Source organism: Sciurus vulgaris, assembly GCF_902686455.1.
Source record: "Sciurus vulgaris genome assembly, chromosome: 5".
Lineage (NCBI taxonomy): Eukaryota > Metazoa > Chordata > Mammalia > Rodentia > Sciuridae > Sciurus > Sciurus vulgaris.
In genome coordinates, this window is record NC_136465.1 from 35,341,373 (window position 1) to 35,353,550 (window position 12,178).

At 37.7% G+C, this 12,178-nt stretch overlaps 1 protein-coding gene and 1 long non-coding RNA gene across 6 annotated transcripts in view; one reads left to right on the forward strand and one right to left on the reverse strand.

Annotated features, from left to right (window-relative positions):
* Positions 1-8,583, reverse strand: part of LOC306662339 — a 69,140-nt gene extending 60,557 nt beyond the window's left edge. Inside the window, exon 1 of the long non-coding RNA XR_013764090.1 lies at positions 8,496-8,583. This is a non-coding gene — a long non-coding RNA (uncharacterized lncRNA). The remainder of the gene's footprint in view (positions 1-8,495) is intronic.
* The window catches only part of TENM3 (teneurin transmembrane protein 3), a 1,088,270-nt gene that overhangs the window by 404,164 nt on the left and 671,928 nt on the right, over positions 1-12,178 (forward strand). The window lies entirely within an intron of this gene.

Here is a 12,178-nt window from a genome sequence, read left to right on the forward strand (position 1 = left end):
AGGGTACATTTTGTTGTCATTTTTTTATAGTTGGGTTCTCATATCCTTCTGACCTACATAGCATGGGGGGGTCAGCCATCAGCTGGCACTTCTCAGAGTTGTTCAAGGAGAGACTGGCAATTTGTGTGCTGGCTTCTGTGTGCGTCTATTTATATGTTCAGCTATAGATCGACCTATCATCCTTTCTCTCTGTTCCATTACTTACCATTGACACACTTCATGAACAAAAGTTCTTTGGTGTGAACATGATCTTAGAGTAGATTTATACAAAGTGCAATAGGCCTTTATCCGAAGATCGAGGTGTGCAAAGAAAACTCTGGCTCGGTACTCCCTCCTCTGTGTCAGATTTTGACCTCAAGACCTATCTTAGTGCAGTTTGTAGCTGGTTTGAAGAGTTCCTTTCCTCTATCCTGGAAAGGGACAGTGGGAGGTGGGCGGAGAAAGCACTCTTGCTATTCTTCTCTTCAGAGTGGTCAGCAACCTAGTGTCACTTCCTGGGACCTCTACTCCCATTCAAACACCATCCATTAGCTTCAGCTGGGAAGTTCAGCATGCAAAGCACTAAGGGATGATGTCTCTCACTTACGTGAGTCATATTCTTGCTCTTTATTGATTTTTAAGATCACAATTACATTAAATGCCAAACTTGAAAATCAAGGTAAAGTGGCACTCAATGAGAGATCTGATTTCTATTTAAGAAGAAAAGAAAAATCTAAGAAGGATTTGAGTGCCAGAAATAGATCGTTGCACTGTAGACAGTTTAAATGGTGTTTATCTTTAATATGTGTAATATCTGTGAGTATGCATAAATATCTCTTGGGGAATATCATGTTTAGATCAAGGAACAATCAAGATCTTGGTGTTGGCTCTTTTAGACCAAAAATGTTAAAAACTCAGTGGAAAGTACAGGCTTTCTATGGCTTGTGTTTTAGAAAAATCGGTTTAGAGGAGAAATTCAGTCTTCAAAGGCAAGGGTACTTCCTTAAGTGTGTATTTATTTAATTTGTATGGCATTGTGGTAGACCCTTAGCGCAATACAGAAGATGAATCAAACGTGTATTCAACCCACAAAGAGCACTCGTTCCGTTAAGAGAAGCAAGCCATAAACAAAACATATCAAATAAAGTGATTCGTGATACAGCAGAGGGCCACTTAACTTGCGGTGACAAGAAGAGGAAGGAGACTGACTAGTGGAGGATTTCCTAAAAGAAATTTTTGTTGTTTAAACCATTGTCATGGGGACGTTCAATGGTCTCCAGAAATCACCTTCAGTCACGAGAGATTACATCCCTGATAGAGGACATAGAATGCCCACATTCCATGGAAAGTCTAAGTTCGTGCCTGCTTTTGGTATGACAACTAGAGGAATAGAAAGAGACATACTGGGTCAGAGTTAAAAGTAAATAAAGACTTTCCTTTTTTAATTTCAGTACTGGGCAGTATATTCCCAGTATATATGATGCTTTTCTTAAAAAGCATCATTTGTTCACTTAAATATTTTCCAGGCTCCTACTTCTAAGGAATAAATGTGGTGTTTATGATTTTAGGAAGGTCACCCTATATAAAACCATGAGGTAGTCCAAGATTATAGAAGTATAAATATTTTGAGTACTTGATTATTGCAGTATACCATGACCCAGTTACCTTGTGAGAAAATCAGGAGAGAGAAAGAGTACCAAGGTCTACCCTATAAAGCTGTCCTCATTTATTCACTAAGGTCAGTGTTACCAAAGGGGAGTAACTTTGCCCCTGGGGACATTTGGCAATATCAGGATACTGTTTTACTTGTCCCCACCTTGGGGAGGGGTGCAACTGGCCTCCAGTGGGGAGAAAGCAAAGATGCTGCAGAACACCTTACCATGCAAAAGACAACCCACCACGGTGAAGACTTATGCAACCAAAAAATGCCAAAAGTGCCAAGGTTGAAAACCCTGGCCTGGGTTTATAGTCTTCCTTCATCCACCAAGTGTGAGCCCCAGAAATGATGAAGATTGCCTGAAGAGGCCTGATATTCAATACCCTCATGAAGGAACAGGTACCTCAATTGTATGTTCAAAGATCCCAGTTAGACTTTGGTCGTATCATCAGAAGCAAGGGCATAAGGACAAGGAGGCAGGGGTGAGAAGAAGCAGATATACCCAGAATGCAGCTTCTTCTGGGCACAGAAGTATGCAAGTGGAGGCCCCAGTCAACAGACTGAAATGGGCTTCCAGACAAGAGAGGCCAGCAGTAGAGTTACATCCAGAGGCCTCATTTCTCAAGGGCCACCAGAGCTACTGAAAGCTAATCACAATTGCTATCTGTTCACAGGCAGCAAGAATTTTCCCTTCCTCCCATTTTTTGTTCCCTCCTCTTTAGGCCTTTTGTATGACCCTCACCTCAGATTCATTCTTACCCCAAGTCTCCATGACACCATACTTCCTACCCTGCTCAGCCTTCCCCAGGCTGGGTACTCTACTGGGTCACATGGTCTCAGCAGATGGAAAATGGTAATGGAAGGACCTGTTCTTTTGTTTTTTCTGTATTTGTTCTTTTTAGGTGCACATGACAGTAGAGAATATTTTGACATATTGTTAGAGTATAACTTCCCATTCTTGTGATTGTACAAGGTGTGGAGTCATACTGATGGTATATTCATATATGAACATAGGAAAGTTATGTCCAAATCATTCTACTGTCATTCCTGTGCCCATCCCACATTCTTTCCTTCCATTCCCCTTTGTCTAATCCAATGAACTTCTATTCTCCCCCTCCCCTTTATTTCATGTTAGCATGTGCACATCAGAACATTTGGCCTTGGGTTTTTTAGGGATTGGATTATTTCACTTAGCATGACAGGAAGGACCTGTTCTTATAGCCAAGGGGACTCTGGGGACAATGTGTTTCTATAAACCAGGGATGGGAATATGAACTCCTTTCTGCAAATAAATATTTTGATAGATAGGGATTAAACTGTGGGTTTGCAGTTTTGTAAAGTGTTCTAAAATTCTGATGAACTTTTGTGTTTATTCATTTCATTGTATTTTAGATCTCCAGGACCCAAGTTAAAGATGGCAGTTCAGTAGTATTTTTTATGACCCAATGACATGTAACTCTTCTAGGCAACTTCAGGCATTCACACTAAAAGGAATTTGCAGTTGGGAGACACAGTTTCCATCCATTATTCCTTTTGTTTTTCACATGAGCCCAGAAAAGTTGGGGTTCTTTCGGTACATTGCTTAGCATTTAGTGTATGCACAATAGATAGTTGATAAATTAACAAATACCCAAGTTTTTTTAAATGATAAAAGATTCCCATTGTTAAAATAGTTTGCCCAATGAAACATGGTTTCTTAGTGACAGATCTAGAGTCTTAGGTAACTGACTGCTCATTTAGGGTTTTCATACTACTTGCCTTCTAGGTTTTTCTGGACTAGGGTAGACACACAGCCATAGGGGGACACTGTGGCACTAAACTATTTCCTGGATCCCAGAGTGGCAGCTCATTTCATAGAGTGAGCTGTTTAGGGCCTGTGCACTTGAGCACTGCCTGATCCCCTTGCACATCTTCAAGTAGGGCAGTCACCCAGAGCAATTCCATCAGAGACAGTGCTCTCCTGCTCTTTAAGGCAAAGAACCCTGCCTTTGATTTATTTTGTATTTCACCACAGGGCTGAGCATACCCTAGAGGCATTTAATCTGTTGACTTGAATTGATCTCAGATGCTGGGCTTGGCCTGATGTGAACCTTCACACTGTAGGACTCAGCAAGTCATTGGAACTCATTTCGCTTTAAATCCAAGGCCCCTGATGGTTCCAACCAACTTTCTCTGAGGTTCATGGGTCTGGTCAAAAGATCATAGCTTTGACACGAGATGCAGTAAAAGCAAAGACATGCTCTTCCAAGTCCGTAGGTTGAAGATGCAAGATGGAATAGGGGCAATAATGTCGGTCTCCTCCTCAAAAAATATCACTTACTCAAATAATAGTGTCCTTAGCACAGCATTCCGATCCTAATTTACCTTTGCAAAATTATTCTTCATTACTCGTTTACATATTCTATGTGCTGCAGGCAAGCTGAACCATTGTAGTAAAGGTTCATTCCATTTCCTCTGGCAAGAAAGACCTCTCCCTTCTCTCCTTCCGCCCATTGCCCACCTCCCTATAACCCAACACATCTGATTCATTCACTCTCTTGTTCAGCAAATATTTATTATGTATCTACTAAGTGTCTGGCAATATGCTCAGTACTTAGAATACAGAGGTTAGAAAGAATCTGCAAGTCAGCTGAGGAGCTTAATTTCTTTATCAACTATTTACATGAAACAAATTGATTAAATAGGTACAAAGGGTAGTGTCTTATTAGTAGAGATATTAATAGGATCTTATGACAAACCAACAGGAGAATTGTACTTAGAAGGTGAGGTCTTGGGAGACTCCTCAGAGAGATGCCACTCAGGCTGAGCACTAAAGCCAAGTGAGAGTTGGAGAAAGAACATTCCAGCAGAAGGAGCAGCCAACATGACTCTGAGACAGGAAAACCCCACCAGCAAGCCTGTTTCCATGATGCTTTTTCTCATCACATCACCAACCTACCCGCGTGGCCCCAGTCAAGAATAACCTTACTTCCTTCACCTCCTATCCACCTTATTGGTTCTTCTTGTGATGTGTCTCACTCTCTGCCTCAGAATAAGATCATTTATCTCCCCTTGCTTGAGGAGAGATATCACAGTCACTTTTGGCAGTGATTACTCAAGGTAGTGATGACCCTTGGCTCTTTCTGTCAATTTCTCCAAACCACCACCATTTGAAAGGTGGAATAATAGGATGGACTCAGGTCAAGCAGAGACAGGGCAGCTTTCCTTACTGAACTAGCAAGTTAACATTCCTTCCAACAGTCAGCAATGCCAATTGTCTGATCATTTATTCACATGTATTTGCTGACTAGAGAAATGGCACAACTCTGGGGCATCTTGAGAATTAAAAAGTGATATGCCTTCCCAGGCACTGTGGTACACTCTTGTAGTCCCAGCAGCACAGGAGGTTGAGGTGGGAGGATTACAAGTTCAAGGCCAGTCTAGGGATCTTAGTGAGACCCTGTCTCAAAATAAAAAATGAAAAGAGCTGGGGCAATAGCTCAGTGGTAGAGCACCCCTGGGTTCAATACTCAGTACTACAAAAAAAGAAAGAGAAAAAGAAAAGGACAGGCTATTTTCCACTCTGTTATCACAGGAACATAGTCTAGAGGTGGCTGTGCAGTAGCTATCAACCATATAACTTAGGTTGGAATGCCAAATGGGACAAGTGTTACACTTAAAAATAAATATATATGATAGCAGAAAAGGTTAGAGAAAGAGGAATAAAACAGTTCATGATCAGGATAAGAAACTATCTTTGGGAAGTAAATTAAAGTCACTGGTAAATAAGGGTTAAAAATCAAAGCACGAAAAAGTTGGTTTTGTGAAAGAACAGTGTTCTGCAATTGTCCTATTATGATATTGAATTCTGCTTGAGTAAATTAGGACTAGTGTTCTCTTGTTTAGCTGTCATTAAAGAACTCAGTGGTAAATGTCAGTATCCCTACTAAGACCCCACTGAGTTTCGTGAAATTCTCCAAAAACCTCTCTAACCGAATTTATAAACTCTGCATGTTGGACCAACTTAATGTGCAAAACTGACTGAGAGATCTAAGACTAACTGTACGCAGCTCAATTCCAATTTGCTTGTTTTTTAACAATGTCTTTGACATGTTATACATTATGTCACGTTACAATTTGATGGAAAATGACTTCCTGTGTCCAACAAGAAATACATTTTTAAGAAACATGGCAACTACACTGTTATTTTCCTTGCTGTTTTCAATGGCAAGCATTTTGCCACATCCTCTTTCTTCGAAATTATCAGTAAAAAAATTCACTCCTGCTAAAGACAGTGGCTTAGAATGGCGACCTTCCTATCTGTCCAGTTCCAAGAACAAACCAATACACCTTTTAGCAAACTAAAAGGTGGGTTATGTCACCTTTAAAAAGACTCCAGCAACATCAGTTCCATGAATTATATTGGGAAGTATGCAAATTTTCATTTTAAGAAGGGGAGATTGTCCTATTTAGATTTAAAGGTAAAGAGCTGCATGCCACATTCTCTGAAAACAGCCAATGTCCTTCAATTTATCTGTGGTCTGCCTTGGTGTTGTCCACAGTTAATGCTTAGTAGCACAGAACAGTCCTTCAAGGAGCAAAGAAACATTCATTCATCACAATCAGTAAAGTGAGAGGGAGAGGGAGGTGATGGGGGCTGGGGTCGGGGGTAACAGTAGCTGGGGAGGAAGAATAGAATTCTTACAAAAGTTTGGTAATACCTGAAACAGAGTTAGGGGTCCTGGCGGGATTCCTCCCCCTTTTAACAACAAAGTGCAGAGTGAAAGAATATGCTCAGCTTACTTTGTCTTCCTATTTCGTTTGATCTGAAAGAACAATCAGAGACGACTGATTTCTGAAGACTGTTCAGAATAGAGAGATCGCGGATGCCCCCAGTGATAGCCATCATTGTCAACAGGAGGCATCCCAGGTACTGACACCAGCACCTGGAAACGCTCAGACGCTCCACACTTCATCTTTCATTTCAGAATCTACCGCTGGGAATTCTCTTTGTAGGATGCATTGGATGTTAAGTGTTTGGAGGAAGAACGGATCCTAAAGGAGATTAAAGCATGGACCCTCAGGCACTGAGAACGAACGCTAGAGGATTCAGATATTTTAAGGTTAAAGTAGAGAGAGACATAGAGACATGGAGAGAAACTGAAATCGAGAGAAGCTGCATAAAAGGAAGAAAATTGTCTCTACCTAGACCCAAACCTCTCATTTGACCTCTGGTTGGTGATGTGGGTCCCTCCCTACCTGCACACCAACTAGCCTCATTAAGCAATCAGACAGTTTGGCATAACATTCAAACTAATGAGAAGGACTCTTTACCGCAAAGGAATCTAAGACAAGTTCAAAATCCCCTTGGAGGATTTCTGCCAAGAAGTTTAGCACCTTTGTATCCTAGATAAAGGCCTCAAGTTATAAGAGATAGAGCAGGTTAATCTTTTTTTTTAATCAGTTTTTAAAGATATGGATGTCACTGACTTTGTTAAATATCTGAAAGAGTCATCTTAACTAAAGTGCAGGATTGGATTGCAGGCATAGTAAAGTTGGAGAATGGGTTATAAGAACTTGAGGTTTTTGCTAATTCTCAATTTTGTGGGAAAGTAGTACCTCTCAAAATTAATTTCCATGCACTTCTTAACCACAAAATAGGGTGGATGTTTAGGTTGGTTTGTTTGTATTTGTTTTAAAGCAAGAACACAATTTCACTGGAGTACATTTCAAATTTTATCTCCATAGAGGGTGATTTCTGGGGCTACAGATGATTGTATTGGCTACCAATTAATTGCATATGAGCATCAGGAGATGTGGTTTGTTTCTATCCTTAAAGCTGTCCACTGTCTCTGGGGACATGCTAAGTACATTTATATGAAATGTAAAAGTTAGAAAAGGGTCAAAAAACTAATGTTTTGGGTCCTAATTTTTTTTACCTTACTTTATTTCACCCAGCTTAACAATTCGTTAGATATATTTAATAAAATACAAGTTAAGTTTTTAGATTCCTGCCTGTGATACAGTGAAACTGGCCCCACAGATAAAAGAAAGTGTCTTAACTTTAAATATCAAATTTACTAGCAAATGTGCTCTTGTGCCTTTTTATTTAAAGAAGAGGGAACAATAGTAAAAATGATACTTACAATCTTTATATATCTGTGGTTTACCTCTTCAGTTGTGTGTAAACCCCTACAAAGTAAATCAGTGATTTTATCAAACTGATTTTTACTTCGTGTTTTATTCCCTAAGAAATTATTTGAAGTTCCTAATCTGTGATTATTAACATTTTCCCTACCACTTATGAAGGAAAATGCTTTAATCTTTGAAGAAATAAAATAATTGGTAAAGTGCTCTAGAGTATAATAAAAGCAGATGAAAGAAATTTAAAATCAAGTTTCGCTATTTTGGAAAAAGCTAAAATTTTTAAGGATGCAATTGTAGCTCTTCCATGCTTTTTTCTGGCAAGGTAGAGTTGGCTATGTGGAAACAGACCAGAAATGGTACCAACAGCATCTGGGGCAGGATTAGGGAGAGACAAATGTAAAGACATACGCCGGGCATACGCTGGGATGTGTGCTCACATCAGCAACAGAGACACAAAACTGGAAACTGTGCTGTTTTATAAACAAAATACCACAGTCATCATGCTACGGATACAATTTTAACATATATTCTTCCAATTTATGATCCCCTTGACTTTCAAGAACAATAAACCTTAATATACTTATTATTATATTAGCTTCTTTAAGCTTTTATCTTGACTTTAAAAAAAAGTTTAAATTGTTAACGGCATTCCAAAGGAACCCTATTTCGGAAAGAAAACCAACATCCAAATTTCTAATCAGTTTTACCAAAATGCACATTCAAAATGGATTACCAGGGCTGGTGTTGTGGCTCAGTGGTAGACTCTTGCCTTGCATGCATGGGGCACCGGGTTTGATCCTTAGCATCACACAAATAAATAAAGGTATTGTGTCCATCGACAGCTAAAAATAGAAAACAATTTTAAAAAATCAATTACCAGGTTTTTGTTCGTTCAGTTTTGTGTTTGTTTGTTTGTTTGTTTTTGTTTTGCCAATATAACTCATAGTTCAATAACATTTCTAAAACACATATTAAGGTAATTTTGCATAAAATAGGAACAAATGCTTTGGTGCCCTTTTGGAAGAGAAACTACTAAAATGATAAGATACTGTATATAAATATACTCATTTCTTTTGAGTAAAATATCTCCAATATAAGTACTATGGTATTTTCCACATATGCATACACACACAAACCAGGGAGGAATTTTACATATACATAAACCAGGGAGGAATTTTAAAATACCATAAAGCTAAGAGTAATAATTACATAGTTGCTGATGTGAACTAAATGAATATTTCTGATGCTCACTTGCTATAGAATTGAAATCACCAATGACTTGAAATATTACAGGCCACATACACCTAGAAATGAGGAAGCCCACATTGCTTGGACAGTCATGTGTGCGACTGCAACAACATGTGATACTGAAATTCACTCAAGTTGGCTCTCTATTTGGAGGTCCAATGAACTTGTTATATATTTCAATATGTCACCTGGCTCTGATAGTTCAAGATTTAGTTCACATTTGATCTATCAGGTGAAACTTGCCAGATCAAGTTGCACAGGCATGATTCAATAAAATTGTCATTTTCTATGCAATACCTACACTTGGGTTGTTCTGAGTTATTGGCCAGAACTTTTTCAAGGAAAGCAGGAAGCAGTTTGAAATGGTATTGGAGCTAAGTTTTTAGACTTTGACTTACCTTGGCCACCCCGAGTGGCACAGATTTCAAATTGTCACTGGTGAAAGAATAAGTTCCAAATGAAAAATTATGGCCCAACCATGAAAGGTGATCATTTCAGTGGTATATGCAAGACTTCTAGCTGCTGGCACAAAAGCAGTCTCAGGTCATTTAGCATGCACTCCATCTAATTGCTCATTTTCTATCTTCTTATACTTCCAGCATTAAAAAAAAAAATCTTGAAAGTTATTTTAAATATGTCGTGTGTGTGTGCGTGTGTGTGTTTCTGACTTATCACCTTAGACCCAGTTTTGTTTACCTCCCTACTGTACAAATAGATTCTATTATGATGAGAGTTTAATGGGATTCTAGCCTCCTCCAAATACTTCATAAAATGTTCCCTGAAATGTCTGTTTGTATTTACTGAGTAATTAGCATAGGGAAAATCAGTGGAGACTGTCTTACCTCCTACTGATATCTATTGTGACTCTTATAGTAAAAAAAAAATAAAATTGAAAATTAAATACTTGATTGTTGAAGCTTTTTACTTTTTAGAAAATTACTAAAATCTGTATATACTCCAGGGCAAACATATCAGGGGTTATCTTTTCAACCCACTGCATCAATACTCTCAGGATGTATTTGATTGCATCTCTTAATATAAGTCAGACTTTCAGGCTAACTTGCCTGTATATATTTTATCTTTTGTGAAATATGTATAACATAAATAGACACTTAAACTCAGTCTATTAATAAGGCTATCTGAGTACCTATAAAGAAGACAAGTTCAAAGTGAGATAAGCCAATCTCAAAAAGCCAAAGGACGAATGATATCGCTAATAAGTGGAGGATGACACATAATGGGGGGGAGGGAAGGGTTAGAGTTAGGGTTAGGGAGGGGGGCAAGTATGGAGGAAGGAACTACTGTATAGAGGGTAAAGAGGGGTGGGAGGGGTGGGGGGAAGGGAAAAAATAACAGAATGAATCAAACAACATTGCTCTATGTAAATTTATGATTACACAAATGGTATGCCTTTACGCCATGTACAAACAGAGAAACAACATGTATCCCATTTGTTTACAATAAAAAAAAAAAAAAAAGAAGACAAGTTCAGTTCTTATAAAGGAGACTTCTTTAAATTTGGTATTCATATAGAGGGTAAAGATATGGCCAATAGCATTCATGTCAAAACAGAATATATATCTCTACAAATATATAGATATATACACATATATTCTACTTTAGCTATAAAATCAGTCAATGGATCTCCATACTAATTCTTTGAGAATTATATTGATTTAAAGGCTATCTTGTTTATTTTTCCTGGGGTGACTAAAATATCTGGGAATAGTATTATTTTTATATGTAAAGTTAGACTGTGTTGACAGATTTTGTAGTCTTTTTATGTCAGGGCAGTATAAAAAAAAAAAAAAAAACCTTTCTTTCCAAAAACTACCAAAGAAAGCATTGGGGTTAAATGACAGAGCTCCCCTAGCTATTTGTCTGTCACAGAGAACAGTAAATTGCAGCCTGTCTCAAGGTTGGTGTTTAGACACATTCTGAGATTAATGGTTTTGCATAGACACTTTGGACTCCAAGTGATTTTGAGATGAGCTCTATGGAGAATATCCTGTGATATAAACTAAGCAAAAGGGCTTTGTGAAGTTTAGAATTATGAGCTCTACTAAATGAAATTATAATGGTAACAAACTATACTAATACTGAAAATTATAGGGCTTTCTCAATGTCTTAAAATGAAGAAAGGTTTTTAGCTGAATCCATAGTTACTGACCCCAGTCACTGTGTTTTGCTTTTATAACACCAGATCAGAGAGGCTTTTTGTTTTTGTTTTTATTTTCTACTACACTTTTTCAACAAGACTGCTTTTGTGAAGATGCAGATGTCCAAAGAAACTTTGATATGATAAATGAACAATCACAAAGAAAAAGTTAGTTAAGTAGCATGAGTCACATGAGAAAACACTTCAGCTACAAATGTGCTGATTCATTTATTTTCAATAACATCAGTTTATTTTTAGCGCTGCATTCTAGAATCTGATAGTTATTCTTACAGCTGGTGAATTTGAAAACCTTAAAGGCAATAAACTGAATATTGAAATATGCAGAAGTCACACAAAGGAAAAAGTGCACAGTAGTTCCTGCTTGCAATTTTTTAGCAATTATGCTGACTACTCCTGTAAATTAATTCCTCTATATGGACCTATCATGAAACTCATGAGAATAAGAGGTTTCAAGTACCAGATTTACATACAGTAATTTCTTTTCCCTTTAGTATCAATGTTGGTTCAAGTAAGCACTTAGATAAAAATAAGTTTTAGCACTTAATATTTTAAGCACTTTAGTCATATGTTAAAATTAGGAATATTTTCCTAATGTTCAACCTGTTTATTTAAATGCTCCCCAGACATTGAAAAAGTACATTTAGTAAAAGATTAAAGAGGTAAAATCCAATCTTATGAAAAATTTTAATGAACAAATCTATATAACAATATTATTACTCTGGCAGGTAATCTATAAGAATTATTGAACAAATAATTATTGAACACCCATTGTGAACAAGATGTAGTGCTAGACAAGGTCAAAGATACAAGCATTAGACATGGTCCCGCTCTCCTGAGTATTGTCATAGAATCAGCAGCATGGTGATTAGAACTATGCAAAGCAATGCCAACAATGACAGAAAACCTTTACTCTTTTTTTTTTTTTTAATTTAGAAGAAGATGCTTACAGTCCAGAGAGTTAGGAACATTAGTTAAGGAAAAGCAGAAAA